Source organism: Papilio machaon, chromosome Z (assembly GCF_912999745.1).
Source record: "Papilio machaon chromosome Z, ilPapMach1.1, whole genome shotgun sequence".
NCBI lineage: Eukaryota > Metazoa > Arthropoda > Insecta > Lepidoptera > Papilionidae > Papilio > Papilio machaon.
The window spans coordinates 706,946-714,209 of NC_060016.1; positions in this window are offsets into that span (position 1 = coordinate 706,946).

Consider the following 7,264-nt stretch of genomic DNA (forward strand, 5'->3'; position numbering starts at 1 on the left):
TTAAAGAAACAGGCCAATAAAAGATACCCGAAATAAATAATTACCCTTTTCGTTTTGAAAGGATAAGAAAAACAAAAGTATAGAGAATATTTCAAATATTAAAAGTATCGCAAACATCGACATCGGTGCCTACATCTGTTGGAAATACTTTAGAACGTTTGCACTTAGAAACCCAAGTATCAAGTAATTTCAGAACAATATACTAGATGTCGCTACTGCGTTTAAAATTAAATTTGAATTCAGATGATTTTTACAGTCTCTATTCATAGTTTTAAGTTACTTATTTGGATTAATCAACATAATTTTCTTTTCAGTAGATCGATCGGTAGTAATATTTAGCCTTATCAATAAATTAAAAAAATAACAGGTGTTTAAGTAGGTACAAAAACATTCGGTACCTTGCGAATAAAATCGTCAATTAAAAGCTGACAGTGGTGTTTTGTTTCTTCGTACTTATAAAGTTAATCACTGAAATATTTAAATAACAACAGCATACCATTTTTTGTAATATTATCCGCGATGAGGTAAATAAAATTTGATCCGTACCTACGATGATAAGACCAATTTAAACAACTATCTCTAGAAATTATGTACTTACACAATATACACGAAAGGGATTAAAAAAGGACATTTAAAAATAAATAAATAAAAATAATTTCATTTAGCTTGTCTCTTGTTTTCTAGTTATTTTTAATTAACTTCAAAAAGAAAGAGGATCTCAATTCTTGTATATAATTTTTCTTTAAGCCTTTAGAGTTATACTTAATGAACGTGAAATGTTAAGAGTAATTATTGCATGAATCTATAAAGTTATAGCGTAACTACGCAAAGAGGGGAGTAGATTGCAAAAAGCACCTATGTTTAACTACCCAACACTGGTGGGGGTTGTCGGGGGTTGAGGGATGGCGAAGGGGTGTGCGGGGGAGGGAGACTCGTTAACTATGCAAATACCACGCGGCGGACTAGCCAAATTGTATAGCGACCATCAATACGCGAGTGGCAGGAATTTAATTTTTAAAATCAAACATATTCAAAATTGAAAACCTTAATTAGGCACGAAAAATTCACTTGGTGAAAATGATATGATCCTGCAATTTCGCAACCATTGTTAAACTACCTATATACATATATTTATTTACTTGGAGGTAGAGAAATAGCATTTATGGGAACTCGTAGTAGAGCTTCTAAAATTGAAATTAAATTTATATATAAAATTAAAAATATTCACATTTGTATTTTTTTTGGACATGAATATGATGTATGTCTGTTCCATGGGAACCTATTGTTGTGACCTTAGAACTATGAAATTAAAAACTGAATCCAATTGATATTTATATTCTGCTTTCCATGGAATCCTACGCTCCCTTAAATGCCTGGTAAGACATTGTAAAGTGTCCTGTTATGGCTGTTACTTATGGTGACTGAGTTTGAGTTGCAATCGAATCGACAAGCACACCCCCCGGCAATGATTAGCACGCTGTACGCAGCACATGCTCGTATCACACGCGGGTAGAACAGTAGGATAGTGCATCAGTGCAGTACTGCTATTGTTTGAACGGACCCTTGCTGTCAAAAAAGTACTGTAATGTATCGGAGTTATTCAAACGATAGGAGTACTGCACTGTCCTACTATGCTGGCGCATTACTCCGCCCTATTGTGAAATTAGCATCAGTGATGCTACCCAAATACTACTCACTACCTCACCGCCTCATAATAGTATCTCTATTTTACAAAGACAATTAAATATCCACGTGAATTACCTATGCAATTGTCTATACAAACATATTTTGCAATGTTAGTTGTAAAGTTGTCGTCAAAAATTGCATGTCTTATAAATTGTATACCTACATCTTATTCGTACCTTACTTCTGTATAAAAAGTTATCAGATTTTGTTTTTCATAATATTTGCTGTTATCTATCACTACGTATTGATTGTATCAGTTATAAATCTCATATAAATTTATATCAATAAAGCTTTCACTGCATACCGGCCGTATAATACAGATAGTATATCTAACTTGAATATTTATATAAGCACAAAAGATTCCACGAGCACCGCTGCGTACGATTACCGAAATCAAAATCGACAGATATCGATACTGCGTTGTTGTTTTGTTGAAACCATGCAGTACACTATCGCTTATGTTATGCGATTATAGGCCTTACTGCACAGTCATTGGGGATGTAATGCAGTAATGCGAATGTGTCGGAACAGGATGACTTGCAGAGGCGCGGTGGTCCACAACAATTGCCGACCACTAGTAACGATTTTAGAGCGCAGATCAACGAAATTTCAGAGGGAAATCTAAAAATTTAAACTGTATTTATTAAAATATTGAATGTGATAATTGAAAATGTTCTCTTTACCTGAATATAATAAGTTTTGATTTCAATAAATTACAATGTTCTTTTTGCTATACTATAGCTTATAAATATTTCTAATGGAGATAGTCCAAAATTAAGTGATGGTATGATCCGACACCGAAAAAAAATTGTGATATTGCAGTGGCGCTACCATCTATTATTATTTAGTGACAGAAATATGCACATAATGACTTCTTAAGTAAGCATAAAATGACTCAGAGTACGACAACAATGATACTTTATTTTCTAGTGTTAAGCTTCCAAAAAATTATGGCCGTAGCAGTGTTAATTCCCATTTAAAGCACTTTTGCACTTTTGCACTTTCAAATTGTCAGTGTTTGACATGTCTGAAGGGTAGATGTACTGTGCTGGCTCCGTTGCTGGCGACATGAAAAGGCGGGTATCACCGGCGCGCGGCAACTGAGAATGATATATGGAAAGGCTATGACGCGATGCTTTGATGCCACCTCAATATCTATCTGTTAGTGGCTCGAGTGGACGTGCCTTCACGCAATTAAGAAATGCTAAAGGTGGTATTCAGATTATGTAAAAACTGGACATCAAAGTAGATTTTATACCGCATTTAAAACGTTAATTTGACTAAATCAATACTTAAATCTAAACTTAAATTATTTAATAAGCTACTAAAGGTGGTCCTCTGTGCAGATTTTTCTTTATAACTATGAGTGAGAAAGTTAGTTAGATATTTTTAGTTTAAGCACTAACAATCAATACTGAACAAAAGTAAATTTAAGCTGAAATATAAAAAAAGAAAAAATAACCAATAACTATATCCTTATGCTAGAGATAACCTTTGAAAGCATTGTAACAAATGCCTCATCCAAAGTTATTCGTGTGTCGATGTAACAATCGCAAGCTGTCCGGGGCCATAGGTCGGAATTCCGACGTCGACCAGGGGGGCAACGCCACTCGGAAAACTCGGATCATTTTAATGAGCACCAACCAAACCCAATCCAATGCATTACAATCGCATCACGCATCAACATATCACTGTTGCCGAAATCAAACTTAAAGTAACTTCTTTGTTTTAAGAAGAAAATGCAAGGAAATGAGGGTGCGCTTCGTCTAATAACGACGAAAGCCAATCAATAGCTTGTGTAAAGAAAGAAAAAACAAGTAAGCAATTAAATTAAAGGTTACAGATTCAAGAATTCTCACTTCTAATTATATTTTTGTATTTCATATACGAGTAATGGGAGTAATTTTTAAGACCCTATCCTCATTCTTACATGACTTCATACCCAAAAAAATCTACGAGTACCTATATTGATTAGTGAGATTTTGGTTTACCAATAGTGTAAAAATATCAGTAGAAACTCTGATAGTTAATAACAATATGTTACTAAAATAAAAGTACATAAAGAATTCACTATACAAATTGGGGATGAATGGAAAAAAAGAAATAATTTTTCATTGCTTAATCAAATGTAACTTGCTTTGGCTGAACTCAAAAGCTCACTTCATAAAAAGCTTGAGCTGATTAGTTATCAATTAGAGGCGTGGACAGCGTGTCGGCTAGCACGCGCGTGACACGTGCCGGAGCGTGTTAGCGAGCACTGACAATACGTGCCGCGATCGCTTCCTTCCTGCGTAACACGCCTACTTGTTTAAACGTATTATGACCGCCTGAGTTATTTATGAATATCTAGGAATTGCGTATTGTTATCTATTTTTAAATGTGATTTTTTTTTTTTTGGGAAGTAAACCATTTATGCAAATGAAACCAAATATAGGGAAAAAAAAGAAGAGAGATAACTGGAGAAGGAATATGGGCTCTTAATGGATAAAGAGCAAAAAATTTTTTCTATAAAGTACCTATTGCACGTTTAGATGCTTGCAAGCAACGGTAAAATCCCTTATTATTGGATATTTTTGTACACTGCCCGTTTAAAAATACCCCAGGGACTTGTAGGGAGTCATGTGACGGACCTTAACCCTAAGTACCTATTGGATTATTCGGGGGTAGTTTATAAGCTCGTAAGTACATTGTAAAAGTTATTTTCATTTATTAGATTTTTAATTCTAGTTCATTGTATCCATTTCATTCTTTGATTGTACATAGTTACTATCTATATTTATGTTGTTATCTTATATTGTGTTAGAACGAAGAATTTGAACCGTATTTCACTATGCAAAACTCATACAAAAACATAGTCAACAATATTATGGTTTTGTACAGGTATGTATATTTCGGCAATGTAATACAATAAGTACAAATGTGAGCAATTACTAATATTTCAAGTAAAATTCTAGATTTTCATATAGTATAAGGAAGTAATAATACGACACGAGTTTAAAGAATCTTTTACAGAAAATCAGCATAAGGCTCAAAAGGGATTTGGTATTTTTTATTGTCGAGTCTGCCCGCATGTCTGTATTTGCAGTTGCAAATTTTGTTAAGTCGGGGTGCCGCCCTCTGAATTATCTGCTATTGTGTGTGTCTATGTGTGTACGCGTATCTATATCTACTCTTGAAGCAGCGTGTTACTCTAAAAATAACTCTCCAGGTAACTAAATCTATTCTAGACGGAAGATTTCTTTATGGTCACAATTCCCGAACGATTGTATTAATTGTGTTAAATGAAATGTATTAATTACGTAATTAAAGACATCAGGGTCACGTGACCGAGTAAAAACATTGATTTCGTCGTTTTAAATGCTTATTTGATTTTGGGTTTTATTATTTTTGGTTGAAATTAAACAAAAGCATTTGGAGATGTTCGTGTAACTTCTACATCCAATTTCAATCAAATCTGGAAACTTTTTATTATAATATAATATGGGTTAACTAATTAGGTAAGTTTCTGAACATTTCTGACAGGAATTTTGGAAATGTAAAGAAAATAAAATGAAAACTATAAGAAATAAAATGTAACATAATATGGCTACTTATATCATAATATGTAAAAGGATGTACCTCATATTTAAGAAGTTATCAACCCCTATTAGAGAATTGTAAAATGCACAATTAAAGGATTGTAAGCTTTATTTCAAGAACGTAAGTCGTATTGATCTGATAATTGTGCAGTTACTTTGGCTGAATCCAGTGAAGGGTGAAGTAGAGTAGTGTATAAATTACTCTACATGTGTGTGTACTTTACGTTCTGAAATCTATAACATCTGTCATTTGAAGTTTATATCCGTAGCTAGAGGACCGCTTGGTTTACTCGGTTTGTAAGCGCCGAGGAAGGCACTGTGGAAGCCATTGAGGAAGAGCAGCAGTCCAGTCAGAGTTGATGATACTTTATAGAAATTATTTTATATTATATTCTCTTGTTTTCTCTCTCTCTCTCTCTCTCTCTCTCTCTGCCTAGCTCGTATCCCACATGGTGGTGAGGTCGACTTTCCCAATCAGTTTCCTCCACCTCGCCCTGTCCTCGACATCTTCATCCGAGACTTGGCACTCACTCATATCTTTTAGCACTAAATATTTCCATCTAGTTTTGGGTCTGCCTCTGGATCTGCGGCTGGGAAGGGAAAGATGTAGTGCTAAATTACCGAGCGTTTTTTTATTTTGTAATAATGATGTCTCTAGATAATACGCGTAATTCATAGTTAGTACACATTTTTCTATTAATGTTTCAAAGACTTCAAGAGTCGCAGGATATTGACCCAGTGCAACAATTTGTACAACGTTAATACTAAAATAATATTTTTAGTATATTTTAAGTTTAACTAATAAATTTCGCATTCATTGTGTATAATTGAAGAAATTACTTGTTATACAACTTATCTGTTTATTGTTTTAAAATTCCACGTAACCAACGTGATTAAAATCACAAATAGTCATACGAATGTCACCGGCAATAACGCCCTTTTGTAACCATCGAGCGATGACACGTCAATTTGTGAATGATTGTTGACAATTTTCGGAATCTTTCCGATTTGCTTAGACAAACAAAAAACGGTCGGCATACACGATTCGTTGGTGACGGACACGATGTAGCAGGAAACATGTAGGAGTCTTAAGTAGTTGCAGAGCTGCTCTCTCGCCGTTGGCGGTCTGCAAGCTGCCATTCATAGCGTAGCTTCACTGCCGTGCAATTATGTATGTTGCACGCGTCACTTCACTGTATTCACCCTCTCGTGTAGTAGGAACTAATAGTCTTGATACATTTGACTTGGCGTTTGCGCCAAGAGTAAAGTTTCGCACTCTATCATAATACAAATATGACATTAACTAGTTAGTATTTAAGTTATTTAAGTTGTTGCTTATAATAACTTTAATTTTTGTTCAGGTATGACAAGTACCTACCACTTCTACCGAAGAAAATACCTATAAAATGTTCATTTTAATAAAAAGAGATTTCGATTATATTATAAGCCAATAATCGACTGGAATTAAGTTAAGTGCATAGATAGATAAATCAAAGTCTTTGGTATACTATGATTAGGAAATTTATAGGAATATATAGGCGAATGATTAAGATTTGGTGGTTGTAGTATTTATAAAATGACAGCGAGCGGTGATTACAGAGGTCTAATTCGATAAATAGGGTCCCTTCGGCCCTCCGTCCGCGAGCCACGGCTTCGGTTAACTGAATTTATTACTTGATTGCACCGCTTGTGTGAAAACACCACACAAATCACTATTTTCAGTCGTATGTATTGTAACATACGAGTATCATGTATATTATGAAGCAGTGTAAATAAATACTTTTCAATTCGTACTATTGACTAATTCAGACTAGTACTCCTTAAACTTAAGTACATCTATTCAAATTTAAAAAGGTTAAAATTGTTCAAGAGGGTTACTAAGTTCAGTAATCACAGCCTGTGTAATTACAGTAAAAAACAAGATAATTTCTTTATCATTTCCTAATGATGATTGCGAAATATAAACTCGAATACTTACGTATTCTTATAAATTTCGAACA